The sequence below is a fragment of the Chelonia mydas genome, chromosome 1 (assembly GCF_015237465.2).
Source record: "Chelonia mydas isolate rCheMyd1 chromosome 1, rCheMyd1.pri.v2, whole genome shotgun sequence".
Classification (NCBI taxonomy): Eukaryota; Metazoa; Chordata; order Testudines; family Cheloniidae; genus Chelonia; species Chelonia mydas.
Genome location: NC_057849.1, coordinates 26,422,695 through 26,436,793, shown reverse-complemented (window position 1 = coordinate 26,436,793; position 14,099 = coordinate 26,422,695). Strand labels below are relative to the sequence as shown.

At 40.6% G+C, this 14,099-nt stretch overlaps 1 protein-coding gene across 8 annotated transcripts in view; it reads right to left on the bottom strand.

Annotated features, from left to right (window-relative positions):
* The window catches only part of FAT3 (FAT atypical cadherin 3), a 544,317-nt gene that overhangs the window by 307,707 nt on the left and 222,511 nt on the right, over nt 1-14,099 (bottom strand). The gene's annotated exons all lie outside the window — the stretch shown is intronic.

Here is a 14,099-nt window from a genome sequence, read left to right as displayed (position 1 = left end):
GTATTAACTATTATTGCAAGAAACCACTCAAGGTTGTTACAGCTGAAACGGATCAGAGAAGAACATTATTTTTCTTCTCTCTTTTCTTTTCTCAATGCTGTTGGTCCGGCGGCTGCTGGGCCTTAAACTTTGCTAGCTTGTGGTAGTTATTAAAATAGGACTTGGCTAGCAGAGCCTAGTAGTTTGCAATCTGGACCTGTAGTCCCACCAAGGAATATACCTTCTGGCCCAGCAGATCCATCCTCTTTGCCACCCTGTCCGCAGGGGTAGACTTCTGCAAGTGCTAGGGTATCCACTCTGCTGCCACATGGACCACCAGAGAGCGGCGGGGTGGAGGAGTAAAAAGAAAATCTGCCCTTTGGGCAGGTACAAAGTATCTCCTCTCTGCTCTCTTAGGTGTGGGGCACAGGAGGCAGGGATGCGTCACATGCACCGGTGAGCATTCTAGATGCACTGGCACCATGGTTGTCGTCAGTACTATCAGATCCCATTTCTGTCAGGCCTACCCTTCACACGGAGACGGTTGGATGCTAGTCTGACCAGATCCACGTGTGACCTCTCACCCTCACCTAGCCCAGCTTGGGGAGGAACCGCTGTGCTTAGGAGTAGTCCGTGGCGGGGATCTGCTCTTGTGCCTGTGAGAATGTTTTTTACTCTAATGTTGGGACTTGTCCTTGGTACCAACAGATCAAGGGAATGGGAGGTGCTCAGAGGGGCGCTCACCACAGGTGACGGTCATTGTACAGGGTGTTCCACCAGTCCCAGATATGAATGTGCCCTCGGTCTCATAGCTTCCTCCATCAAGTCACTTATAGAGGTGGAGCTCTCGACCTTCCCGGGTTTGGGGCAGGAAGGACTTGCAGATGGAACAGCGAGCCACGAGTCACTGAGGCAGAAAAGGCGCCTCTGGTGCTTGTCGTTCACAGAGAATGAGTGTGGACGGGAAACACCGTTTTTAAATCCCAAAATGCAGGGCATCGTCCTGGGGGTGAGGGGTTGGGTGGACAGGGAGGGATCTGTCCCTCAAAGGGGGAAAGAACTACTCTAACTTATCAATCTACCTACAATGATTTATAACCATATATGCTGAATGAAGAGTAGTCACTCTCTCAACAAAAAATAAGAGGGTGAAGGAACAGGGGTTCAGACTCAGGCCACGAGGCAGAAAGAGGGAACTGGATAGGCGTAGACCCACCCTACCTATTATGCCCTCTGCTGGGAGTACGAGGGGACGAGGTATACACGTGCAGGTCAATGGACACTGCTAACAAACACTTCCGGCCTCAGGCGCATGTGCACCCACATAGGGATCATCACTCGAAGAAGAAGAAATACTGTTACACTTGAGAACTGGATTTCACTCCTCTGCCTTTGAAACAAAGGAATCGAACACAAACAGTTTAGGAAATAGTAATCATTTGGTCTCAAAATAAAAACGATTATGGGTATATGTGTGCATTACACAGAGGTAAGCATGGATAAAAAGAACATGGTAAAACTCTGTTTTATCACTCAAAATTCACAGGGAGAAAAAAAGATTGATTTTTAAATGCTACTAATTATTCATAAGCCTCATCAAAGGCTCAGTGTTTTTAATAGTAGTGAACCTCAGATCACATTTGTCACACAACCAATACCCTAGTTCCTTGCTAATGTTTCCTTTTTAGCTAAAATAAATTTTAAAAGATAGTTGGATAAGGACATCGTTCAAAAGCTCACCGTTGAAAATAAAGAAAACAAAAAATCTTAAAAACCTAATCAGGGCTCATTGAAATTTATATATTATTCACAGCCAAAGAGAAAAAAAATGGTTGAAACTAGGGCTGTCAAGTGATTAAAAAATTAATCACGATTAATCATGCAATTAACAAATTAATCACAATTAATCGAATGATTAATTGCACTGTTAAAGAATAATATAATATCATTTATTTAAATATTTATGGGTGTTTTCTACATTTTCAAATATATTGATTTCAATTACAACACAGAATACAAAGTGTACAGTGCTCACTTTATATTTATTTTTGATTACAAGTATTTGCACTGTAAAAAAAACAAAAGAAATAATATTTTTCAATTCACCTAATACAAATACTGTAGTGCAATCTCTCTATCATGAAAGCTGAACTTACAAATGTAGAATTTATGTACCAAAAAAACTGCATTCAAAAATAAAACAATGTACAATTTTAGAGCTTGCAAGTCCACTCAGTCCTACTTCTTGCTCAGCCAATCGCTGAGACAAACAAGTTGTTTACATTTGAGGAGATAATGCTGCCTGCTTCTTCTTTACAATGTCACCTGAAAGTGAGAACAGGCATTCTCATAGCACTGTTGTAGCTGGCATTGCAAGATATTTGCCTGCCAGATGTGCTAAAAATTCATATGCCCCTTCATGCTTCAACCAACATTCCAGGGGACATGCGTGCATGCTAATGATGGGTTCTGCTGGATAACAATCCAAAGCAGTACAGACGGATGCATGTTCGTTTTCATTTTCTGAGTCAGATGCCACCAGCAGAAGGTTGATTTTCTTTTTTGCTGCTTCGGGTTCTGTAGTCTCCGCATCGATTGTTGCTCTTTTAAGACTTCTGAAAGTATGCTCCACACCATGTCCCTCTCAGTTTTTGGAAGGCACTTCAGATTCTTAAACCTTGGGTCGAGTGCTGTAGCTATCTTTAGAAATCTAACTTTGGTACCTTCTTTGCATTTTGTGAAATCTGCAGTGAAAGTGTTCTTAAAATGAACAACATGTGCTGGGTCATCATCAGAGACTGTTATAATATGAAATATATGGCAGAGCGTGGGTAAAATAGAGCAGGGGATATACAATTCTCCCCCAAGGAGTTCAGTCACAAATTTAATTAACGTATTTGTTTTTTAATGAGTGTCATCAGCATAGAAGCATGTCCTCTGGAATGGTGGCCAAAGCGTGAAGAGGCATACAAATGTTTACCATACCTGGCACATAAATACCTTGCAACGCTGGCTACAAAGTGCCATGCAAATGCCTGTTTTCACTTTCTGGTGACATTATAAATAAGAAGAGGGCAGCATTACCTCCTGTAAATGTAAACAAATGTATCTGTCTTAGCAATTGGCTGAACAAGAAGTAGGACTGAGTGGACTTGTAGGCTCTGAAGATTTACATTGTTTTGTTTTTGAGTGCAGTTATGTAACAAAAAAAAATCTACATTTGTAAGTTGCACTTTCACAATGAAGAGACTGCACTACAGTACTTGTATGAGGTGACCTGAAAAATACTATTTCTTTTATCATTTTTACAGTGCAAGTCTTTGTAATCAAAAATAATAATATTCACTTTGATTTAAATTGCAACACAGAATACTACATATGAAAATGTAAAAAAAGTCCAAAATATGAAATAAATTTCAATTGGTATTCTATTGTTTAATAGTGAGATTAAAATTGCGATTAATTTTTTTGAGTTAATCACGTGAGTTAACTGTGATTTATTGACAGCCCTAGTTGAAAGTAGTATAGGTGAATCCATATTATTATTATTATTAATTTATTTATTATTTAATTACCATAGTGTCTGGGAGCCCTAGTCATGGACTGGGATTCTGTTATGCTAGGCGCTGTATACACACAGAACAAAACATGGTCCCTGCCCTAAGAGGTATACTTGGGGGCATGGATCAGCATTCACGTTGCACACCTCATCAGTACCCAGCCCAGGCCAGGGAAGCTAACAATCCAACCAGCAGACCAAATTCGGTGATGAATCCTGGTCACATGCTACCTGAGGCACATATGCTAAGAAGCAGAAGGGACATACAATCGAAGTATAAGATAAAAAACCTCCGATGGATACAGGCAGAGAGGGGAGTACCAGTGATCAATGAGAAAACATGGTCAGCATGACTAGCAGTGGTTTCAGCACACCAGCAGCCTAACTGCTGTCAAGTTTTTTGCGGCCATCACAGCAAAAAAGTGTTTTAATGAGAGATGTGAAGGCAGATAATGAAGTCACTTTGCAGATCTTTCTCATGAGATTTGCAAATATAATCCCAAATGTCAGGACCAGCTCCTACTCCTGGCATAAACCAATTATATTATTTTTGAAGGACTGAAAAGTAAAGGTTATAATTATAAGGAGCCTTACTTTTAAAAAAAAGTAAAGAGTGACATGATTTGTAGATAAGATTTTTCTCTTAAAGATTAAGAAAGAAAATGTACGGTTTAAAGAGCCAATATTATAGCCATGTATTTTTGGATTGGGTAGCTCTCAGAGCATAGGCCTTGACGTTTATAAAAATAGGGTCTATACCTCCTTTAGTAGATGTTTGATTATTTCCATTAGAGATAAACTGTAAATACAACATACAAAGATTAAATAGCTTCAGTCCAATTAATATGCCGACTGCTCTCAATAACCAGTGCAAGAGCTGATTTGCATGTCAGGGGCCTGATTCAAAGCCCTTTGAAGTCAGTGGGACTCAGGGTAAACCTTGTACCGTGTCCCACCCCTCTTTAGGGCCCTTCAGGTCAGTAGCTACTCTTCTGAATGCTAGTGACGTCACGGCAAGCACAGAACCCAACCTGAGCATACAGATGGCCTATAGTAAGTAGCACTCACTGCTCCCCTTGAAGCACCTTTGAATATCATGCTACTTATTTAGGTGCTTAAAGGTGGATTTAAGTGCCTAAGTCTAGGATCCTCACTCTGAAAATTTTGCCTTCCCATTTTTAATATACCACATCTTTTGTAAATTTTAGTGCATATTAAAATGCCAACCCAACTCCCATTGAAATGAATGGAAAAATTTCCATAGATTTAAATTGGAATTAGAGCATGCCAAGAAATGGTTCCAAAAGCAACATTAACGCCATGCAGTCACACATATGTAGCATTTTCTAATATTGTTTTTCTGTTTAAATGCATCGCTTACTACCTTACTGTTTATATTGTGAAATGTATACCATAAACATACCAAACGTGCAATGTAAGCTAGTTAACATTCCCGCTGGAAGCTTAAAACTCTTACATTTTGCCATTTTTGACTGTGCAAATTCAATGTTGCATTAATGTGAAGCCTTTGCATTTGATACCGTACTCTAGTTGATAGCTTAATAAAAGAGAATTAGGGAGCCAATTCTCACTAAATGTAATTTCTATGGATATTAAAGATTGCACGCCGATATAAAAATTCCAGCAATCACACTGTTTGATACAATTTCTTGAATGTCCCAAATTACCCAGGGTTAACAAGGGTTGAGAGTGGCCAGGGTACTCAACATACAGTTTTGGTATCCAGCATGTTGGGGTAATGTGGGGTGCAGGTAAGTAAAAAAATTCCAGTTAACTAAGAGGGAGGGAGTTTGGGTGCGGGAAGGGGCTCATGGTGGTGCACACCTCAGGTGGCTCCCAACAAGCAGCGACATGTCCCTGCTGCTCCTAGGCAGACGCGCGTCCCACCCCTAGTACTTTTAACGGCCCGGTCAGCAGTGCTGACTGGAGCCACCAGTGTCCCTTTTTGACAGGGTGTTCCGCTCGCAAACCAGACACCTGGCAACCCTAAACCCCACACAACAGTTTAGGACAGGAAGTGAAGCATATCTTACCACACCGAAACTGCAAGTGTCTGGAATCCGGGCCTGCAGCACACCCAGTGTCTGGTCAACCTATCAAGCACAGCTAGCCTGTAGTAGACTGCCTGACTGATTGGAAGAGTCAGCAGAGCAGCTCTTAAGCCTAACAGTAGCAGCAGCTGAAGAAAGCATTCACCCATGGCTGCGATAGCTCCTGTGCCTTGTTCCCAGTCTCACTCCTGCCTTGGACCCAGCCTGGCCCCCCTCCGGGTAACCCAGTTCTAACCCTTGGCTCCATTCCTGACCTCTGATTCCAGCTCTCCTGTTCTAACCACTAGACATGACTCCTGCTCTGACCATGGGGGCCTGACTCCTGCGCCAAGCACTAGGCGTAACTGCCCAGGCACAGTCATGTGACAACAAGGGGAATTAGGCTAAATATAATCATTAAGCCGAAATTTGCCCCAGACATAATAGCCAGCACACTCTAACACTAAATAGATAAATTACAACGGGCTCTTTAATGATCAGATTAGGTGAGAACCCCAGCTTCATGTTCTAACTGAATGACAGAACCTCCAATAACTGTGCACTCTCAGGCACCATGCATTGGTTTAGCACAGATTCAACTTGCCTCCTACATGCAAATGCCTCCTACTGAATCATCAATGCCGTTTTCTGCAGGGCCTGGGTTTCCCAGAGGACCTCCCACTGAATTACTGGGTCTAATTCTGCTTAATTTGGGAGACGTGATGAGAAACACTGAGGTTGCATGGCTGCTGATATTAATATTAAGCTTCCTGAGAAAGCTGCATTTTTGTAACACCTGAAAAATGTGCGTCCTTCCTTACCCACATTAGGTATTCTACCCTTCAAGATTAAGTATTTTCCAAACTAACATCCTCAAATAACTTAATCTTGACACTGTCAGTTCCCATGCATTGGCTTTATCTTATTATATATATAAAAATAATTTCAAATCAAAATGAAACACCATTTTAAAATGACAACTTCAAACTCACACATTAATTTCAAAGCAATTTTCCAAGATCATCACCAAGAAATTGAACCGCACACTCAAGCCAAATACATTTTCTATTTTCTTCCTAGTATAGATGAAACTAGATGATTTTGCCAACATTTTCATCTTACTGGGGCTTTTCACGGTTGCTATATTTACCAACACAGTCCTATACTCAAGGAAATTTTCACTATCAACTTGCCTTAACACCAATAATAATTTCTTGAGGCTCATTGGAAAGAAACAAATCGAATTCTCAGAATGTTTCTGAAAGCACACTTGCATAGAACGGCCAGAAAAGAACCAAAATAGCTTTAACCATATCAACTTGAGTGTAGCTCTAAACCATATAAGCTCTATCTGTGAGATTTCCCACAAAACATTGTCATTGCCTGTTGACTTAAGGAGCCTATCCAATCTTAGAGTGATATCTCGTATCTTGGCTCTGGGAAGGCATCATACTGTCCTGTTGTTTGCCTGTCCCTTGCAGTACAAGTTTTGCTTCTTCTGAGTACTGACTCTCCAGCAAGGACAATCCATCTTCCCTAAATGATTGGAGAACTCTTTGCGGGCAAGCCTGACTTTCTTTCAGACTGGGTTGAGCTGCCATCCACACTTGTGTCCTGCCTCTGTTCCCATGGGTATGCTGGATCTCGAGAGGTTTCTTCCAAGGCTCCATGTTGAGGACCTGGTATTTATTTAAAACTTCTAGCTTTGTAGAATTTCTCTTGGTCCTCTTCTCTGGTGGCCATCCTCATGTGTCTCCAGTTGTGTACAATACCACCATGACCTCCTGGCTCTGGTGGTTATGAACCACCAGGCCTCCTATCTGACTTCCTCTCTCCCCCATTACTTGGTGGACAGCTCCATTCTTCTTTGAACCCAGGCTACTGGTGTTTCCTGAACCTGGCTGTCTAGGAACTCCTCAGCTTCTCTGATTCTCAGTAGCATCTCAGCTTGCACCTCCACTCCAAGAATCTTTTCTTTCAGCATTGCCATCAACTTGCACTTCATGCACATAAAATCCATTTGGTCTTCAAGCGAGAAAGAGAAACCCGGAAAGTACAATCCAAAGCTAAATGTAAATATATACATAAAGGATCAAAGAATGTAGGCCACACTTACAGAATGGGGAAGCAGCGACTCTGAAAAGGATTTGGGATTGTACTGGATAATCAGCTGAACATGAACTCCCAATGTCATGCTATGGCCAAAAGGGCTAATGTGATCCTGAGGCAACAGGGCAATCTCAAGTAGAAGTAGAGAGGTTATATTACGTCTATATTTGGGACTGGTATGCCCCTGCTGGAATACTTTACCCAGTTCTTGTGCCCACAGTTCAGGAAGGATATTGATAAACTGGAGGGGGTTCAGAGAAGAACCACATGAATGATTAAAGGATTAGAAAACATTCCTCAGTGATAGATTGAACTCATTGAGTCTATTTAACTTAACATAGGGAAGGTTAAGAGGCGATTTGACTATAGTCTATACACCTCTACATGAAGAACAAATATTTAATAATGGACACTTCAGTCTAGCAAAGAAAGGTATAACAGGATCCAGTGCTAGAAATTCAAGTTAGACAAACTCAGACTAGAAATGAGGCATAATATTTTTTCACAGTGAGGATAATTAACCATTGGAACAATTACCAAGGGTTGTGGTGAACTCTCCATCTCCAACAACTTTTAAATCAAGACTGGATTTTTTTTCTAAAAAATGTGCTCCGGGAATTATTTTAAGGGAAGTTCTACGGCCTATGTTACACAGGTCAGACTAGATGATCACAACGGTCCCTTCTGTCCTTGGAATCTCTGAATCTTTTAAATTGTCTGATATACATAGATCCAGGGACGTGCTATGTATACAACGCATGCATTGTATGTCCCAGAACTACAATGTCATCCAACTGGTGGCCCATGGAATGATTCTGTCTGGCCCCCAAACCCAAATGGAGGATGCCATTTTGTTACACAGCACATAGTGTGCAAGATCACACCTCGTGGAGGATGCTATTTTGTTGAACATCATTAAAAAAGCCTGTAAATGTAGAACTGAAAAAGTTTTAACGGGGATTTGCCATTATGCAACTAAAGAAGGCACGCAACTTCCCTTTGCATGACTCCATGATTCAGTAATTATTAATAAGACATCATGCCTTTGTACATTTCCAGCAGATGATCAGATTAAATGCACGGCAGATGTTTAACATAGCTCTTTGAGGTTTGCATTTTGATACCATGCATCTAATAAAAGGTCACACCTATAGATAAGACCTATTAGACTACAACTATATGGAAACATTGTTGAGTTCTTGAATTGAGTTAATCTAGTAGATTTCTGCATAGAGGACTAAAAAGGCATGCATGTGTAGAATTCAATACACCAGGCATGCAAGAGTAGAACTGAACTGCCCCTGACTGAAGAAAACTAGAGGTGCAAACTCTTTGTCAGGATGGAAAGTTTTTATCTATCATCTAAAAAGTGTTGCATGCCTTATTAAAATTTCACCGCATGCTACTGAATAGACGTCAATGCTTCCTCTGACGTTTTTTCTTCTCTCTATCCTCTGAAGAGATGTGTGAAGGACATCTCACCTTTAATGAATTAAAATTACCCTATTTTAGACCTCCACAGGCTATTTCTACTGCCTGGAGCTGAAGCTCTCGTGGTTGCAGAGGGAAATGACTATTAACTGGAGACCAAAGCTGGGTTCAGCTGTTTGAAGGAGATAACATCTGTCAACACGGAGAAAAGTTAGGAGACTCTATCCATCCAGTTCAGTAGGGACTACAGGTCTCTTGTACTTTTGCTAGTCAAAAGCTTAAGAAAACGGATGTGCCATACTGTCCTTCAATCACATGGTGCCTCCTCCTTGTCTATCTGTTATTTGGTGCAGGAATTGTAAGTCCCTCAGCACTCACACAGGAGCTCATCTGATGGAGTCTTCAATACACTCCCTTCTGCACTAATGCTTTACTGGAGCTGGTGGAACCACAATATTGGGACATGCTGTCTCCACTTACCTCCACCCTTTGCCTCTGTAACAGGAGCTCCTAAAGGGGAGATGTGGCCACAGTAACAGGACACAAGACAGGTGTTGGTGAACAACATTTGGCAAGCTACTCACTCCTGTCTGAGCTGGCAGCCAAGGAGGCTGCTGAAAAAAACTGGCTTGAGTCCTTTCATTAACTGAAGGTTGGATCTGCAGAGATATAGTTATTAGGTAGAAGGCACAGGGCCAAATGCCGCTCTTGGTTTCACATGTGTGGCTCAGCTGGAGCCCTGCACATGTATCAGCAGAAGGTGGTCTTTCACTTGCAGCCAAAAAGGTGATATTATTGGCTGCCTGCTTCAAGCTCATCAGCCCCAAAGCCACTTTTTCCAGCAACTTCGCTGGCCTAAGAACCCTAGAAAAAATAAAATTTCTAATATTTTAAGCACTTTGATCTTTTATAAATGCTGTTTTAGAAATATATATGTTTCACATGGGAGACAAGAGTCCTCTGTGAGCCTTCCTCTATCACTTCCAATACCCTCATCACCAATATGTATCCTCCCACTAAAAAGTGATTAAGATGCAATAAGAAGCATCCTATGATGTGCCTGCAAGTAAGATCCACTTCCCGCTGAGTATCACAACAAATAAGCAACTCAGAACTTTCTAATGGTGATGACGGCTTACATTTATAAGCCTCCTTCTCCCAGAAAGCCCCCAAACTTATTTAAAAACTTTACACAGGGACTACTTCAGCTATCACAAAGAAGCAGTTACCTCTATGACGGTGGAAAGTTAGAGAAGTAGAATGCAATTATCCAAATTGGAAGTTGGCCAAGACATTGCTGGCTACTAGACCTATTCCTGAGGAAATATGGCATGGGACCTTTAAAGTGGGCAGAACCTTAGTTTCCAGCTCGTGTGAAACATGGCGGAAATTGAGCTCTTGCTATGATGGTGGATACAGCATGAAACCTTGGCTTGTACAAGCAGCACTTTAATTGTATTTCTGTCTCACTCCCCACAGTCTGTCTAACTCATGGCAATAAATGGCAGGGTCAGGAAGACAAGGCATAAGGAAGCTGGGTAGGAGGCAGTGTTCATTTAATCTTCTTGTAGTTTTAGTTTAGAAATTTTCTTTGATAATATTCTACAGTCAAGACAATATTCCCAGACACTCTGCAGACAAGAGTATGGAAAGAAACACAAAGCTGAGAGACAAAAGGAATAGTGGCAAATAAGAACAATGAAATAAAACCCATGACATGCACAACCATAGTCTGCAGTGTGATCTTTCAAGATCTCAAATGCTAAGATGGGGAAAGCTGAGATGACAGAGTGCTAGTAAAAACCGAAGTGATACAGGTTGTATTCTACTTTCTGACTCAGAATGGAATCAATCACCTAACGGCACTTGGTTGCACTGGACGGTTAGAAGCTCTGCCTTTCAGATGAGACATATAATCAGGTCTCTGACCTCTTATGCGCCTTAAAGATCCAATGGCAACTTCTGATAGTTCTCCCCAGAGAACTCCCATATGCTATTACATGATACGATTGTCACTTTGGCTAGAAAAGCCACTTCCTCGCGGTGGGTGTGGCTTCACCTAAGGACTCCCAGTAGCAGAGAGGATCCCAAAGCTCAAGAGAAGCTGTGTGGTTTACTGTCCATTCACTTCGGACAATGCTAAAGATATTCAAAAGGATTCTGGGGCAGTTAAAGTGGAGTGAGATCATGGCTGGGACTTAAAAAAATAGAAAAAAAACCAGCAGGGAAGAGCAGATGGCAGCTACCCCCAGACCACTGCTGCGAGCAGGCCAAACAGGCAATGGCAGAAACGGCTGCTGGAGTCTGGAGGGAGGCTTCCCAGCAATGGGGGAGAGAGAAAAAGGCCAGTGGCAAGCGAGGCACTTACTGGCACCAGAAGCAAAGGGACACAGTAAGTGGGGAGCCAGTGGATAGGGACCTCAGCAGCCAAGTTGCATCATTTTCAGGGTGCCAGTAATACAGCTGAAAGGGAGAAAGTCCACCTCATAAGGGACAGGAAAGACAGAGAGTAGGAACAGTAGGGATAGTCATAAGAGGAAAGTGGTATATGAGGGAAAGAGAAAGGAAGAACAGTACAGTTAACCGAGGAAAAATAACTCAAGTGTCTCTAAGTAATTAACAAATTCTTAGAAAAACACTGATAGAAAATGGTGAGAAAAATAAAGCAACAATGAAATGTGACGGAAGTAAGCTGTAATAAAGGAGAACCAGACTTAAGAAATAAGGAGGAAGTGAGCTGTAGTGAAAATAAGAAAAGAGTAAAGACTTTAAAACAAAACATTCGGACAGTATCTTTAGATATACAAGGTGAAGAGACAGGAATAGAGAAATTGTGAGAGAGCAAATAAACGAAGCCAGAAAGGAGCAGAGGGATAATCGCTCAATCTAGAAGCCAACACATCGCATCAAGGAAAACTGTGGTCTTTATTTAATTTGGAACTCGAAACAATAAACAAAGATTACATAACAGGACTGCTCAAGAGATACCATCCTAAGAACTTTTCCTCCAATCTCTGGGCTTACAGAGACTGAAAACTGAGAAACTGAAACAGGGACTGTGGCGTTATGTTCTAGTGTGTTATATTTTCTAATTCCAAATTCTGTTATTTCATAAATATAAATTGTTACCTATAAAGTGAGTTTAATTGAGATAGTAGATAATATATAGTAGACAAGAGTAATAGTTATTAGTAATTAATATATAGTAGGTAAGAGTAATAGTTTACAGTAGCTTTTATGGTGTAAGCCTAAGTAGCAGTTCCTGCTAAAACAACTAACTTTGATAGACTTGTGATTATTCCCCACTTAGCTGATTTGTATTTTACCCCAACCGATTGAGATAAAACATAATTTGGCCTCTAGATGGTCTCTGGCTTGTTTTAAATGCATGCACACACAAAAACTGCAGCACCTCAAATTTAGTGTTTATGACTAGACACCGATCTTTCTGAAAGGGGAAAAAATGACATAGCAATAAAATAAATAATGAAATGCGGGAGTACCAATACTTATGATATTATTCCTAAGGACAAACTACTGGTTGTAAGGGCTCATGAGAAATAAACCACAGAAAATAAGGGTTTTACTATGGATGCACCACAGATGCAGGCTTACTGTGTCTATGCTTTACAATGACTTCTATCACTGTACCATGCTTATTCATAACAGTGAAACTTGTATATACATAGGTGTGTACTTTTTATACAGATGCAGACTCATATACAAAATGTAAGGGAAGAAAAAGGAAAGACAAAAATAAAAGGAAAATGAACGGCCAGTGCATACACAAGCCAACACTTCTTTTCTCTGCATGGGTTGCCTTACAAACCCATATTCTTATTTAGGATGACACTTTGATAAACACTTGGCATTAGAATTTGCACTCTAGAATATTTTAGCTTTTAACACCTTCTTGTACTTTGTGCTTTAAGATCTGAAACACACAATAAATATGGTTTGTGCCTGGCCCAGGACTAACCTAAAGGCTGTGTTTAAGCCAGCAAAACAACACTGTTGGCTACTTAAACAGTTTTTAGACCAGGGTTCCTTTTTATAAAAGGAAAGGCAATATGAGCAAACCATAGAATGCAGTTTAATTTTATTTTATTGTTTTATTTAAAATGCAACTTTGCCAACTACACTAGCAATAAAAAAGGCAAGAAATTATCCCAGATCCAGGAGCAAGAGAAAGCATGGTTGCCTTTAATTGAGTTTCCTTCATTCTTATCTCTTATAGATCCCTTAGATTGTTTTCCGATTTTATTTCCATTTCTTCCATTAAATGACTCTAACCTATGACCTCCATTTACCACCACACATTTATCTTCTGTTCTTAATTGAGATGTAACGTGTGCACTTGCCCAGTTCTGAGCACCAGAGACTCTGACAACATGCTTGATAAATACTAACTCATTTTAGAAAGCTCACTTTGAGAAGGTGAAATACAAAGCTATATTCTTGGGTTCCTTTAAAACAGAATTTATCATAAAAACCTACCAAGCAGAAGATGAGAAAAATGATCAGCTATGAGAAAAGGCAGTTATTATTGGGGGGGGGGGTATTTGCTTTATTGGTGCAGCGTGGAGGTAGTGTATTTTTATTGTTGTTGAGGGGAGAGAGGAGAAAAGGTTGGGTTAGGAAAGCTTTGCACAGTCTAATCATTTGTATTTTCCATGCTGAAACATTATAAGATTTAAATTATTTTATATATTTTAGAATTTTCAATCAAACTTCTGCCTCTGAGTTTTACTTTACAGTAAGCGATATAATTGGTAACTTTATTCATAACTAACATTTTGAATGTCCGTCACACCTTCCATCCAGGGATCTTGTACCCTTTTACAAACGTTAATTAAACCTACAAGAGGTATGAATTAGTGAGCACATTTAATAGCTGGGTAAGTCTGTGGCAGAGTCAGGAATACAGGAGCTTCACGGTTCCCCTCCCTATCTACTAAAACTCTGTCTGA